This window comes from Bos taurus, chromosome 7 (assembly GCF_002263795.3).
Source record: "Bos taurus isolate L1 Dominette 01449 registration number 42190680 breed Hereford chromosome 7, ARS-UCD2.0, whole genome shotgun sequence".
Taxonomy (NCBI): domain Eukaryota; kingdom Metazoa; phylum Chordata; class Mammalia; order Artiodactyla; family Bovidae; genus Bos; species Bos taurus.
In genome coordinates, this window is record NC_037334.1 from 33,563,981 (window position 1) to 33,580,593 (window position 16,613).

Here is a 16,613-nt window from a genome sequence, read left to right on the forward strand (position 1 = left end):
TTCCAAAGAGTAGCAAGGAGAGATAAGAAAGCCTTCTTCACTGCAAAGATATAAGGAAAATAATTGAATGGGAAAGACTAGAGGTCTCTTCAAGAAAATTAGAGATACCAAGGGAACATTTCATGCAAAGATGGGCTCAATAAAGGAAAGATATTGTAAGGACCTACCAGAAGCAGAAGATATTAAGAAGAGGTGGCAAGAATACACAGAAGAACTGTACAAAAAAAGATCTTCATGACCCAGATACTCATGATGGTGTGATCACTCACCTAGAGCCAGACATCCTAGAATGTGAAGTCAAGCGGGCCTTAAAAAGTGTCACTACGAACAAAGGTAGTGGAGGTCATGGAATTCCAGTTGAGCTATTCCAAATCCTAAAAGATGATGCTGGAAAAAGTGCTCACTCAATATGCTAGCAAATTTGGAAAATTCAGCAGTGGCCACGGGACTGGAAAAGGTCTGTTTCATTCCAATCCCAAAGAAAGGCAATGCCAGAGAATGCTCATACTGAACAATTGTACTCATCTCACATGCTAGCAAAGTAATGCTCAAAATTCTCCAAGCCAGGCTTCAGCAATATGTGAACCGTGAACTTCCAGATGTTCAAGCTTTTAGAAAAGGCAGAGGAATCAGAGATCAAATTGCCAACCTCTGCTGGATCATTGAAAAAGCAAGAGTATTCCAGAAAAATGTATATTTCTGCTTTATTGATTATGCCAAAGCCTTTAACTATGTGGATCATAATAAACTGTGGAAAATTCTGAAAGAAATAGGAATACCAGACCACCTGACCTGCCTCTTGAGAAACCTATATGCTGGTCAGGAAGCAACAGTTAGAACTAGACATAGAACAACAGACTGGTTCCAAATAGGAAAAGGAGTATGTCAAAGCTGTATATTGTCATTCTGCTTATTTAATTTATATGCAAAGTACATCATGAGAAATGCTGGGCTGGATGAAGCACAAGCTGGAATCAAGATTGCCAGAAGAAATATCAGTAACCTCAGATATAGATGACACCACCCTTATGGCAGAAAGTGAAGAAGGACTAAAGAACCTCTCGATGAAAGTGAAAGAGGAGAGTGAAAAAGTTGGCTTAAAGCTCACGCATTCAGAAAACTAAGATCACGGCATCTGGTCTCATCATTTTATGGCAAATAAATGGGGAAACAGTGGCTGACTTTATTTAATTTTTTTTTGCCTCAAAGTTACTGCAGATGGTGATTGTAGGCATGAAATTAAAGATGCTTACTCCTTGGAAGGAAAGTTATGACCAACCTAGATAACATGTTAAAAAGCAGAGACATTTCTTTGTCAACAAAAGAAGAGGTGGCAAGAATACACAGAAGAACTGTACAAAAAAAGGTCTTCATGACCCAGATACTCATGATGGTGTGATCACTCACCTAGAGCCAGACATCCTAGATGTCTGGCTTGTCAACTGTCTAGTCAAGGCTGTGGTTTTTCTAGTAGTCATGTATGGATGTGAGAATTTGACTATAAAGAAAGCTGAGCACCGAAGAATTAATGCTTTTGAACTGTGGTGTTGGTGAAGACCCTTGAGAGTCCCTTTGACTGCAAAGAGATCCAATCAGTCCATCCTAAAAGAGATCATTCCTAGGTGTTCATGAGAAGGACTGATTTTGAAGCCAAAACTCCAATACTGTGGCCACATGATGCGAAGAGCTGACTCATTTCAAAAGACCCTGATACTGGGAAAGTTGAGGGCAGGAGGAGAATGGGACAACAGAGGATAAGATGGTTGGAAGGCATCACAGACTCAATGACATGAGTTTAGGTGAACTCCGGAAGCTGATGATGGACTGGGAGGCCTGGCGTGCTGTAGTCCACGGAGTCACAGTCAGACACAAGTGACTGAACTGAACTGATCTAAAACTTGCCCGTACCTGTATCTCTGTGTAGGACAAAGTTATGCCACTTGAGGTATTTCTTCAATACACCACTTAGGAATTTCTATGCACGTGGGATTGGAAAAAAATACTTAGAAAATTAATTTCTTCTTGTTATATTTTCTTTAAACTTCAGTTTTACTTGATCAAATTTAAACTTCAGCCATGTCACTGTGTTGTGTAACATAGAACTCAAAAGAGCTTATCTTCTGATTGAATTCTCAAGGCATATTTGCACAGAGATTGTCTCCTAGCTAGTTCAATTATATATACATGTATTTATTTTTTTAATATAATTGCTTTACCATATTTTATTGGTTTCTGACATAACATGAATCATCCATTTAGGTGTACATATGTCCCCTCCCTCTTAAACTCCCTCCCATCTCCCACCCCTTCCTACCCATCTGGTTACAGAGCCCTGGTTTAAGTTCCCTGACTCATACAGCAAATTCCCACAGGTTATTTATTTTATATATAGTACTGTAAATGTTTCTATGCTACTCTCTCCATTTTTTTCCATCTGTCCAAAATCTCTTTGCTGCCTACAACTCCAAGGGATATCAGTGGTCACTTAGCTATAAGACATGACTTTATATGAGGAAACTGAGGCCCAGAAAGGTTAAGACAATTATTTAAGGCCCCATAGCTAGTCATCTCCCCAGTGAATCTTCTGATCTACTTGGTCCAGTTTCCCTGCCCTATCACATGATTACATCATTCCTGTACTACTGGAAAGGTATCCATTATGTAATGGCTTCATTTATTAAATGTTTTGTTACAGACATTTTATCTGCTTCAACTACTTCATTTGTTCTTTTGAATCAGTGATTGTTATCTTTCCTTTTTTTTAATCCTGGGGACATATCACTTTAATTAACTAATAATTAGGAAACATATTCATTCATGGATATACTAATTCATTCATTCAACAAAAATATTCACTGAGTACACACTATGAATCAAGCAGATAAAAAGGTCTCTCCCTTTATACAGCTTAAATCTCAATGTACACTAATCATTTGATTAATTGTAAGAAAATAAGATATTATATATAGTATGTTGTATGGTGATACATGCTCTGGAGGAAAAATAGCCCATGGATTAACCTTCAAATACAGCAGTTTTCATGCTGCTTGAAACCTCTGGGTTGACTGTGGGACTCCTTTTGGAACCACTGGAGGGAAAGGCAGTTCAAAGAGCCAACCTCCCCAATCTGGCTTCATTCACATCACTTACTTTTATCTCTTTTAGATAAAATGTTGCCACATAAGTTTTCATTTGAACAAAGCATGCCATAGATGAAAATGGATTCAATAGATTTTTCTGGTTCTGACACATTTTAGGTTTTCAAAGGGATAAATGATTATTTCTGGTTATACACCATTGTAGATTATTTGTCACTAAAACTCATTTTTTGTATGGTACATTTCTGCTCCATAATTATAGAATGGATATAAGCAGGTAAGTTTATGGTGTTGGAGAAGGACAGCTTAATGCTCATTTACTTGACTCTAATAACTGCTGAGTGACCTTCCTAAAGATAATGGAGAACCCTGTGTGCATTTGTCTATATACAAGAAATAGAATCATTAGGTGATTAGGAGAAATACTATATTTCAGTGATGATTTACTTTTGTGAAATCCTGGTTAGTCATGTGGAAGCAGGTTAGTATTCTCAGGCTGAACCCAACACCCTCTCATTAGTAAATGATAGCTCATTTCAATTAACTTCTTTGTCACTAATCTGTAGGTTTCGCCATTAAAGGTATGGAAGGCACTCAAAAATTACTTGAAAGAGAGCAGATGTATTTGAAAACGAGAAGCTATCAGGCTTGAACAGTAACCAGTGGCATAAGAGAAGATCCTTTTTAAGCTAGGACTAATTGAATCAGAGCTGAGAACAGCTCCCATGATTGATGATAATGATGTCATTAATGGTATTACAAAGGTTATTAAGAGCCCAAAGTGTTCTAGGGGTTACCTGGTACATGTTGCATTGACAGACAGTACTATTACTATCCGAAATTTTTACCTTCCAAAGCTACATGAAAGATAACAAAATATGCATATATAGGTTCATAAAAAACATACTCAAATATCTTCTTAGTTTGCAAAGATTAAAAGGCTAGAAGTAGGATAATGAAAAAGAGGACAGGTAAATGAAAAATGTTGTGTGTATACCTTGTAAACACATTTGGGAAATGGAAAGGGATAGTAATGCAAGTAGAGATAAAATCCTAAAGCCAATCTATGTATACAACAGTATTGTATATCTTAAATAATCAGTCCATGCATCACTGTCTTTCATTTGAATAAAGTAAACTTTTATAAAGGTTTTGAGTAAGTATTAGGAGAAACATCAGCATTTTTGCTCCATTTCATCAGTTTTTTGGAGGAAGTAAATTGCTGTTATTTTTCAAAAAATGTTAACATAATCTATAGCTTGATTCTTAAGTTTTAAAAGAAACTTTGTATATGAAATGAGCACAGATACAAAGAAGAGGTTTTTATTTGGAATATATTTTTTACTTTTATTCCAAATATATTTGGAATAAATATTGGAATAAACATTTTTTCCAAATATATTTGGAATATATTTTAATAGTATGAAGTATTAATTTGAAGTACAGAAGTAATAATTATCTAAAATATACCTGTGGCGGATTCATTTTGATATTTGGCAAAACTAATACAATTTGTAAAGTTTAAAAATAAAATAAAATTAAAAAATAAAAAAAAAGAAAAATATTCTCCTTGTTTCTGACTTTAAAAACTGTAATTCCTAATAATATTCTATTTCTGTCTGTCCTAAGAGCACCAAACTGAGTCAGTGAATATGTCTGAACAATTTCAAAAGTTTAACAACTGAGGGCTGAGGAGACAGGAAGATGGGGGAATAGGACATGATAAAGGAATGAAATTTAGCAACCTTGTTATTTGGGTTTGTACTCCAAAGGGATATAGACAGAAGCCAGATAGCTGATTTAAAATTCAAGAAATTCTCAGAAAGGTGTTGATAAAAAAGGCATTTGAGAGCTGTAACTCTGTTGATTTCCAAATTATTTGATCAATTCTGTGTCTGTGCAATGACTGAACTTTCTTGAGAGCAGTTAATGCTCCTCAGGTGAGGGCCCCAGACCAGAAATATTAGCATCACCTGGGGACTTGTTAGAAACACAAATTCTTAGGCCCAATTCTAGAACCAATGAATCTACAACTCTGAAAGATTGAGGCCCAGCAATCTGTGTTGTCACAAACCCTCAAATTGATGCTGATATATACTTAAATACATACTTAAATTTGGTGGGCTTCCCTGGTGGCTCAAAAGGTAAAGTGTCTGCCTGCAATGCTAGAGACCTGGGTTCTATCCCTGGGTTGGGAAGATCCCCTGGAAAAGGAAATGACAACCCACTCCAGTACTCTTGCCTGGAAAATTCCATGGATGGAGAAGCCATGGACCCCCAGTCCATGGGGTCACAGAGACAGACACGATTGAGTGACTTCACTAACTAATGAATACTTAAATTTGAGAACTGCTCTACAACAGGCTGTGGACTAAAACTAATTTTTGTTCTTGTTTAGTCACTAAGTCCTATCCAACTCTTTTGAACCCCATGGACAGTAGCCGGCCAGGCTCATCTGTCCATGGGATTTGCCAGGCAAGAATACCGGAGTTGTTGTTTCCTTCTCCATGGGATCTTCCCAACCCGGGGAACAAACCCGAGTCTCCTGAATTGCAGGAGACTCATTTTTTTTTTAACTGCTGAGCCACCAGGGAAGCCTGCAGCTAATTTTAGGCACACAAAAAATCTCTTGAAGAAACAACTTCCTCAGAAATCTCTAAATTGATTCACATCAATCTGAAAAAATACCTCAGACCAATTCTGAATCCCCATAAGGTCTTATGATTCCATCAACTACATATTCACCTTGCTATTCAGGTTTCCTGGAAAATTGATTTACTCACTTTTTGTTCTATTTTCCACAATATAATCAAGATCTTAAAGGTAGGCTTGCTAATTTTAAGCTCTTTAACACACACACCCTCCAAGTTTGATGGGGGAGGGAGTGGTTAAGAAGATACAAAAATTTAGTAAGACACGCAGGGATATATTTTGGGGGAATGTGACACAACCTGTTTGAGTTTTGCAATATTAGAATTGTATTGCACAACCTTGCTTTTCAATTTCTGTCAATTACCCATTCCGTACAATGAAACCCAATGCTGTGTCAGTGAAATATAATGTTCAAGTCAAGCAATACTTTATTGGAATTCTTTTTTTCTTATTTTATTTTTAAACTTTACATAATTGTATTAGTTTTGCCAATTATCTGTTTATTTTGTGAGACATTGCATTTTTTTGTGAGAGGATTTGTTAACATAATAACTCCTTTCACATCTCTTGGGCAATGCGATGTGATGGGAAATAATGGCAAGGTGGGAATTGTAGCTTTTTTTTTTTTAGATTTTAATGATTGTGTATGTAATTTTATGAAGGAAAATCAGGACTTAGTAGTGTATTCTTGCTTTCCCTAACTCTTCTATAGTCTGAGTCAGGGAGATTGGGTTAAAACTATTTCAGTGCTTTGAGTCAAGTGAACTATTTGAAGTTATATTCCCTTTTGTCCTGTACAATCTAGGATGAGTCATAGATATGATGGCAGGACTACCGCCACACTGACGACACTGGTGACTGAGAGAATCAAGAATAGAGTATCAAGATTGTACAGTCAAAAGTTTAGTGAAGGTGCAGAATCTGAGCTAATTTTTAACATACATTTATAACTTGCATAAAACAAATATATTAATAGATAACTGATTGTGCTGTAGTTTCATTGAACTTTAGAATTAAACATTAAGCATCTAATGAGTTAAATCTAAGTAGTTAATTAAATCTCATCATAATAGTGAAGGCTCTGGAGGGATGGTGAGTAGTGTACTCTGAAATTATTGTTTTGGCAAAAACAAAGCCATTAATATACTGAAAAACAAATACCATGCTGAAATTAACTTGGAAGAATCTTGAAAAAGTTCAGAAATTCAAAGTTTGAATACTGAATTTTAGACATTGAAAGTACTCATTTCAGATTATGCTATGCAATGAAATCTCACAGAAAGGAAAAATAGAAATGGCCATCTTAAAAGTTCCTTTGAATATAGGAAAGCCTCTTTTCCTCCAAAGTTTTGTTTCTTCTTGATTTAACTGTGATTAGATTAATTAGCAATCTAGCACCCACAGAAACTTTGTTCTTCATTAATTACATTTTCCCGATCTTGCAACTAAACAGTCACAGTAGTGGCCTTGCCACATTAGATGAGACCTCTTCATTTTCTTTTCTCTGGGCTCTGCATCATTGTAAATCATTTAGGCTAGTGTTTTAGATGAATCTCTACCAATATTCATTAAACATTCAAATAATGTTTGAATGTCACAAGGATATGTGAAAATTAAATTGTATTTTTTAAAAGGACCGTGTAGATTTTGTTTTATAGAAGAAAATCCTGTGTGTATGTGTGTGTGTGTATATATATATATATGACTGCTAAATATTTATTTCAAGTGATAGATAGCTTCTAAAGAATAACCATACCCTCACCCTCTAAGAAAAATAAAATAATTTAGTTATTATGTGACCAAAAAGTGAAAGACAGCATAGAACATCCAATTTACAGAGCATTTTAGTTTATGAGTTTGGGTTCTAATTATATCTTCTCAGTTGCATCTCAGTTCAATTAATACATAATGATTCAATCAATATATAATCACTATTTAACCAATAACCACTAAGTACATAAATAGGCTTGTCTTAAATGATAAAATCACAATAGTATGCCCATTAGAAGCTTGTAATTCAAATAAAAAAGTCATATGCATTGATAAATTAGCATTATAACTAAGAAGGGAAAATTGTTTTTTAAAGAATTTTACTTAAGAGTACTAAATATATTTTAATCCATAATGGTTGGCCCTTATGAGTTATTCACTAACTTAACCCAGAGTTCATAACAAATCTTGAGTGAGAGTGAATTAAACCATGATAATAGTTATGTGAAAGGAAATTAAAGATTTATAGAGTCCCTAGATTTTGCAGACACTGGACTATGAGCATTCCCATAGCTATTATTCAATCCCTAAACACTACATTTTTAGATAACTGCTGAGCCCACCCAACTGGGTAAAGGGCTCCTCTGAAAGTTCTCCATAATCCTGACTTAAATTACTTTACAAGCTTTTTACCTCTAGCCACTGCATTCAGTGGAATTGTCTCACAACACAGTTACTACTATCTTCACGATTCAGCATATATAATTTTCCCTTCTTGAATCATGAACCTCCCTTTTCCTCTGCACTACTAAAAGTACCTTCTAGCTGCTCAAAGACCACTGCAGGGAACCTTTATCCCAATTATTTTCTACAAATTCACAATGTCAGTATTTCTACACAGTGCCTGGAGGTAATTTTTTTCAACACTTAGATTTAATTATCTAATACCAAATGGAAAAGATGGAAAAAATTATTTTTTATTCTGTACTCAATGTAAGTTTTTAAAAAGTCATAGAATTTACTTTCTTAGAGTAATTTTAGGTTTACAGAAAAGTAAGCAGATGGTACATAGAGTTCTCATAAACCACCTCTTCACCTTTCAGTTTTTTCTATTGTTAATATCTTGCATTAGTGAAGTACAATTGCTACAAATGAGGAACCAACATATATTATTAATACTATTATATATTTTTAATAATATTATATTAATATATTAATTGTTATTAATTACATTATACATGATATATATTATATAATATATATTATAAATTATATTATATGTTAATATATAGTATATAAATATGTAATATTATATAATTATATATATTATTAAATATAATACATTGTGTTTATTATATATTTATTTAATAAATATATTATTAAACATAAATATGTTATATATTACAATATATACATAATATATAATATTATATATTTATATATTATATATGTAATGTATATATTATATATTATATAATTATAGTTACACATTACATTATATATATGTCACATAATATTACATACAATAATATAATATTAATAATGTTCATATGCATGAATATTATTAATGTTGATATATTATTTTAAATATATAAAGTCCAGAGTTACTGTAGGATTCTTGTATTATGTTATATACATAGTACTACAGATTTTGACAAATGTATAGTCTTGTGCATCCACCATTATGGTATCACACAGAATAGTAGTTCTGCTCTATAAATCCTACATATTCATGCTTCCCCTTATACGAATTCCTGATGTTCTTATATAGTCTCTCTCTGTAATTTTGCCTTTCCAGATAGCTATATAGTTGGAATTGTACAGTATGTAGACTTTTCACGTTGAATTCTTTAACTTTCACATGCATTTAAGATTTCTTCTAATAATTTTAGAGTTTCACATTCACATTTAGGTGTATGATACATTTTGAGCTACATGTTGGTCAAAGATGTAAGATCTGTGTTTAGCGGTGTTTTTGAATGCAGATAGTGGGTGTTCAGTTACTCTAGCATCTCTTGTTTAAGACTATTAATTCTCCATCAAATTGCCACCACTTCTTTGTCAAAGAACAGCTGACTGTATTTGGTGGTTTTCTCTCTAGGCTCTCTATTGTTTTCCATTGATCTATCTACTTTTCAACCTATATCACAGTCTCTTGATTACAGTAGCTTAATAGTAAGTCTTGAAGACAGAACATCTCACTCCTTTGACTTTTGCCTTTCCATAAAATCTTTAGACTCCGTTGATCACTGTTCACAAAATCAACTGCTGTGAGCTTAATTGGGATGGCAATGTATCAGTCTATCAAACTGGAAAAAAATGAAGTTTTAACAATACAGTATTGAGTCTTCCAAAACATAAACTTGGAATATCTCTCCACTTATTTAGATTTTCTTTGACTTTCATCAGAGATTTGCAGCTTTTCACAAATATAACTTGAACATATTTTGTTAGACAAATATCTAAACATTTAATGCCAGTGTAAATGGTATTGTATCTTTATTTTCAAATTCTAACTGTCCATTTTCAAATTCTAACTTCATTGCTGGTACATAGAAAAAAGCAATTGTCTTTTTTACATTAATCTTACATACTACAACCATGCTGTATCCACTTATTCAGGAGTTTTTTTTGTTAATAACTTTTGTATTTTCTACATTGACAATCATGTCACCTGTGAAAAGTTTTATTTCATGTAATTCAATCTTTATAACCTTTATTTCTTTTATTGTCTTACTGCATTAATTAGATCATTCAATATGATGCTGAATGGGTTTGGTGAGAGGAAAAATCCTTGTCTTGGTCCCAGTCTTAGGGAAAAAGCACATTCACATTGTTTCTCATCATTAAGTATAATGTTAGCTGAAGTTTTTTCTTTGTACTGTTTTTGTAATTGAAATGCTCTTTATCATGTTGAATTTTGGCCAATGTTTTTCTGTACCTATTAAGTGCTATCATACAACTTATCTTTTTTTGTCTACTGAGGTGATGGGTTACATTATTTTTTAATTAATGCATTTTTGAGTGTTGGATAAGTTTTGGATTTCTGATGAATTCTAGCTAACATTTTGAGGAGAGATTACATAAATTCTCTACAATCTCTACCTGAAGATAGATGCAAAGGGAATTCTTCTTAACTCATTCTGAGGACAGCATTGCCATCTTCTTAGTCTCAGAGTCTCAAAACCAAGCACTCTTCAAATCTCCCCTCATTTTCCTGCTTCAACACTTCATGAAGCACATTAACAAAGTCACTCAGTCTTCCTAAAGTCAGCGGTCTTTTTCTTCTATCTCCAAATGTCACTGCTTGCATTGCCTTTTCCCATTCTCATTTCTTCTGTGATGTTCAGCCTTCTCAAAACTTTTCCAATGCCTACTTGGAGGTCTTCCTCAGCTCCTTGCCTCCTCCAATGATTCTTTCAATATCAGTGTAAAAATGCTTTACTGCACAATGCCAATCATGCCACTTCCTGTCTTAAAAACTCCCATAAAATAGGAATAAAAGTCAGACTGTTTGCCTGCTATCTATGTCTTTATACAATCTAGGTATGAGTTCTGTCTCTAAACACTGTTAATTCCTCTGTCTAGAAAGTCACCCCCCAGCCATTCGTTCAAAATCTGTTTAATTAATATTACCTTTTCTAGGAAACTTTCTCACAATGAATGTTTGCATGAATGAATGAATGAATAACAACACTGGAAAGTAATATCTCCTCAAAAGACCTTTTTTTTTTCTCTTACGGCACATCTTCCCTTCTACTGTAATTACAATTTTAAAACTACATTATTTCCTCTAGTAGTCTGTGAGAGTCTTTAGAGAGGTTAATTTCTGCCATCACCAGTTACCATGTATCATCAGAATATCCAGGGTTATTGTTAGAGCACAGTTTAAGTGTAAGTGTTTTGTGTGCTGATGAGCCTTTTCAATACTATTTCAAGTATACTGCAAGGTCAAAGCCTCTCTTAGGGGATCTCTCTCCCTCTTCCCTGACCAACATAATTAAGAAAGCAATCCTCCTCCCACCTCAATCCTGGTTACTTTCTATTCCATGCCCATACCTTATTTCTCTCATAGTCCTATCAATCCAAATCATTTAATTTGTTTCCTTATTTAATTTCTTTTTATTCCACTCTAAACTGAAAGCCCTTTGAAAAGATTGCCATGTATTCTATTCTTGCACTTAGGAGTATCTGACATGTAGGTGGCAGTCATTAGCTATTGGATGGATGAATAATTGAATGAATATCTACTTATGTAGTCTACTCGGGGCAAATTAGGAAATAGAAAATAATAAAAATAAATGATGGAGAAGGCAATCTCTTAGACGTGGTGAATGAAAGGTGGTCCTGTAATGAGGGATAGGTAGACTGAAGGGCTACATTTACTGCATCAAGGAAGATAAATAGCCTCTAAACATGACACACTGCAGTGCTAACTACTTTCTAGGATGGCAGAAAGCCCTAGATGTGGCATGCTGTGGCACGGTACTCTTCATTTTACCTGCTGGTATCATTACTTCCTAGCTTAAGACATATATGAGCTGGTATTGCTAAATAAAGTCCAGCTGAGGCAAACCAATGGGAGGTGAACTGGCAAAGAAGATGACAACAGTAACTGAGAATAAGGGATCCTGGGTATATAAGGGAAAGGTTTTGGAGGCTGTTTAGCTCCCAGAAAAGGATTTATTATTAAAATAATAAAGTGATACCACTACCAGAATTGCTATTCCACAAGGGAAGCATATACAATGCTAGACAACTTTTATTATCTAACTGAATCTAAACTGCTTAGTCTCATTTCCTTAAACTCCATGTCCCAGGGAACCAGTGGTCCTTAAATTTTGGTAGCATAAAAAGGAGCTTGTGAAAAATTAATACACATGTATGTGAATATGTGTGTGCTTATGCATATGAATAGGTATATATAGAGTAACTATACAGTTAAGATAGATAGTAAAATAATTTAAATCACAATAAGTTATGTACAGTCAATTCTCATTATTTCTGATAGTCACGTTCTATAAAGGCACAGCAAACACTAAATTAGCGAATATAGAATTATTACTCCTAGGGAAATGCAGAATTTGGCTCCTGTAGGCTTCCAGTCATGTTTTCCTGAGCTGATAATACATAACCTTGTTTTATGTGAGTTTCTGTTTGTGCATGCTCAGTCACTCACTTATGTACAACTCTTTTTGACCCCATGGATGGCCTGCCAGGCTCCTCTGTCCATGGGATTTTCCAGGCAAGAATACTCGAGTGGGTTGCCATTTCCTCCTACAGGGGATTTTCCAAAACCAGGGATCTAACTGTGTTTCTTGCATCTTCTGCATCTGCAGTCAGATTCTTTCCCACTGAGTCACTAGGGAAGACCATGTTTCTGTCTAAAGACATCTTATTTCATATGTATTGTTGGTTCTTTAACCTTGAACTCAAGTTCAGCAGCACTGCAGCTCATACCTAAATGAATCTTATCTGATACATATATTTCCTTCATAAGGCTCATCACAGTTTTCTTATACTTGGGAATACTAGACAGAGCTACAACATTATATTTGGAACCCATTTTAAAAAGCAAAATCACAAAACTAAACAAACAAAAAAAAAAGGTGAAAAAGATGTCATTATGTAATCTGTGACATGAATACATTTACAACATGAGAACCAAAAGAAGAAAGCAAAGTTATGCCTTGTTTGGTCTCAGCTGGGAATGCCAAATTTTTCTCCACCCTGTGCAGATGGATGTCCATGAATGATCATAAGTGCATCATGAATATTGAATTGGGGCTTACGAATAACCTTTACTGAGTAAGTGATTTCACAAAATAAAATCTACAAATAATGATATGTTTGTGTGGAGGCAGTGGAGGTTGAGGGAGGGGGCTTCCCTGGTGGCTCAGATGGTAAAGAATTTGTCTGCAATGCAGTTTCACTCCTGGGTCAGGAAGATCCCCTAGAGAAGGAAATGGCTACCCCACCCCCAGATTCTTGCCTGGAGAATCCCATGGATAGAGGAGCCTAGCCAGCTACAGTCCATAGGATCAAAAAGAGTTGGACACAACTGAACTTGTGCGTGTGTGTCTTTGAATTCTGAGAGAGAAGGAATAAAAGGTGTATTTGAAAGTTGGCATACAAATAAAATAAGCAGAAGTACTGTCCCTTTAAAATTCTGTTATTGATGAATTAAATAAGTCTTGCTTTCAATTTACTTACATATATAACTGGTTTAAGAGAAATGGACAAACTGTAATGGCAAAGCATATGAAATTAAAATTACCTCCAAAATTTCTCTTTACCTCCACGAATGGAAATAAGTGGAAATGATAATAATAACACATATTTTTATCTCTAGCACTGCCAAGAACCTATCCAACCATTGTCAGTCTTTGTCAATTTTAAGTTCTTATGCCACTGAATTTCTACTTTTTCAATACTTTGGATAGATTGTTATGACACATATTTCTAACTCAAGATGGTAATTTTAGAAGCTGGACCAGAGTTGTGAGTCTTAATAAATCATAAGGCAAGGACTAAAAAAAAACAAACCCAAATCAGTTCATAATGTAGATGGTGAAGTAAAAGGGATGGTTTAATGATGAAATACAAAGACTTGACCTAGTCTTTGATTTGCGTAGGTGGTAGAAGTGAATCCTTTTAGCAGTATAGTGAGAAAAAAGTATGGAAGCAAAGAAGAGAGGTATCACTTACTTCACCACTGCACATTAACTTCAAAATTATTTAGAAAAATATAATGATTCTATGAAGTCATATTAAAAATGAAAAAAAAAAATCTTTGGAAGGAGCTTTGGCAATTTTTTACAAAACTAAACATACTTTTACCAATCTTGCAATTATGTTTCTTGCAATTTACCCAAAGGATTTGAAAACATATGTCTACACAAAAATCTTCATGGATGTTTATAGGAATTACTCATAATTGAGTAAATTAGGAAGCAACCAAGATGTCCTTCAGTAGGTGAGCGTATAAACAAACAGTGGTTCATCTTGATGATGGAATATAACTCAGTGCTAAGAAGAAATTAACTATCAAGTCACAAAGACATAGAAGAAACTTAAATTTAAATGCATATTGTTAGATGAAAGATGCCAACCTGAAAGGCTATGTATTGTATGATTCCAACCATATTACATTCTGGAAAAGGCAAAAATATGAATAAAGCAAAAAAAAAAATTGGTGATTGCCAAGGTTGGTTGGGGGAGAGGTATAAATGGGCCAAGCACAGAGGATTTTTACATTAGTAAAACACTTCATATGATACCATAATGATGTGTATGTCGCTATATATTTATTTAAACCTGGGGCTTCCCTGGTGGCTCAGACGGCAAAGCATCTGCCTGCAATGCGGGAGACCTGAGTTCGTGTCCTGGGTCGGGAAGATCCCCTGGAGAAGGAAATGGCAATCCACTCCAGCACTCTTGCCTGGAAAATCCCATGGACGGAGGAGCCTGATGGGTTACAGTCCATGGGGTCGCAAAGAGTTGGACACGACTGAGCGACTTCACTTTCACTTTCATAGAATGTAAGACATCAGGAGTGAATCATAATGTAAACTACGAACTTTGGGTAATTATGATGTATCAATGTAGATTCATAAACTGTAATGAATGTACCACACTGGTGGGGGATGCTGATAATGAAGGAGGCGATGCTATTTGGGGGGGCAAAGGTATAACAGGAAATCTCTGGAACCTTCCACTCAGTTTTTCTGTGAACTTAAGACTGCTCTTTAAAAGTCTCTAAAAATACTTTTAATTAAAAAAAAATGAAAGAATAATAAAATTGAGTGCTTCCAAATAAAGACATGCTTGCCCTAGGAAATTAAATTATTTCATCAGGAATTAGTTAGGGGTCATGTTTTTCTAGTGAGTTTACATAGATTCTCTAAAGAGAAATTAATTAATCAAGAAATTTAATTAATGCATCAAGTGGACAAATTCAGTCAAGTAATCCTCTTTAATAATATATCCCACTTAGAGACTCAATCTCTGTTGCCATCCAGCAGTGATCTACACTTTGTAAGGATCAGTAAACAGCGGAAATAAAATGGTCCACTCAGGGCTGAGTTGTAATTATCCATTGAACTAATCATTCTGAATTGAAAGCTGTGCAAAAACTACACAACACAGGAGATGGTAGGAAAAAGTAAACATTATCAGACAAAGATGTAATATTACAATGCTTTGGTTCCTATTATGAATTAAATACATAAAGTAATTCTGCAGAAAGAACAAAGTCCAAAGCAGACGCAAACTAATGAAGATCTTATTTGGTATATATCTGATTTAAAAAAAAACACACACACACACACACTTAAAACACATACCTGTGCACATATATTACTCCTTTGTCAACTTTAGGAATCTTCAAAGAGTCATAAGAGGGAGGGAGCTGTATTTAAAAATAAAATTTGGAATAAATAAAAGAATTGTAATAATACTAAAACCTTACATTTAAAAAGATAAATAAAATTTGGAAAAAAAATTGAAATAAAATTTGAAGCATGGTAAAAACTTACCAAGGTTAAAAAGAAAAAACTTCATTTGATAGTTACAGCTTAATTTTAAAACAATATATTAATGAATGATATGTATTGATCATTTATGTCAGACATTATTCTAGGTACTTTACAAATAAATATTCCTTAAAAAGCATCAAATGTAGAAATTCTTTGTATGTCAGTTTTATAGATAAGGAAACTGAGGTGTTTAGAGGTTAATTAACATGCCCATGGTCCCAGGGTAGGTAACTGTCAGACTCAGGGACTGAGTTCTAGAGCTTACTCTTTTACTGTTGTAGCCACACATTCAGGAAAACAAACTCACTCAGAAGAACAATGCAGATGGTGGAGTGCAGTTTATTACACCGGCAGGCCCAAGGCAGAATTTTCTCTTAGCCAAGTACCCCGACCAACTTTTGTGAAAACCTTATATACCTTAAGTGTACTGCTCAAATCCATATCCCCAAATTCCTTAAACCTAGCCTGGAAAGTGTTAAAGGGAGATACAAAGAGATTACAGCCATGATTCATAATCAGAAGGGTCAGCTGGTTATATATTGCAGCCTACACCAATGGGTACCATAAAGATTACAAAGGCGATTGACTACATAGGGGATTATTACATTGTTTTTGG

The 16,613-nt window shown here is 34.5% G+C and overlaps 2 long non-coding RNA genes across 2 annotated transcripts in view; one reads left to right on the top strand and one right to left on the bottom strand.

Annotated features, from left to right (window-relative positions):
- LOC132345726 (uncharacterized) overlaps nucleotides 1-16,613 on the top strand; it is a 95,966-nt gene that overhangs the window by 62,587 nt on the left and 16,766 nt on the right. The window lies entirely within an intron of this gene.
- LOC112447543 (uncharacterized) overlaps nucleotides 1-16,613 on the bottom strand; it is a 46,475-nt gene that overhangs the window by 9,502 nt on the left and 20,360 nt on the right. Inside the window, exon 3 of the long non-coding RNA XR_003035744.2 lies at nucleotides 15,806-15,870. This is a non-coding gene — a long non-coding RNA (uncharacterized lncRNA). The remainder of the gene's footprint in view (nucleotides 1-15,805; nucleotides 15,871-16,613) is intronic.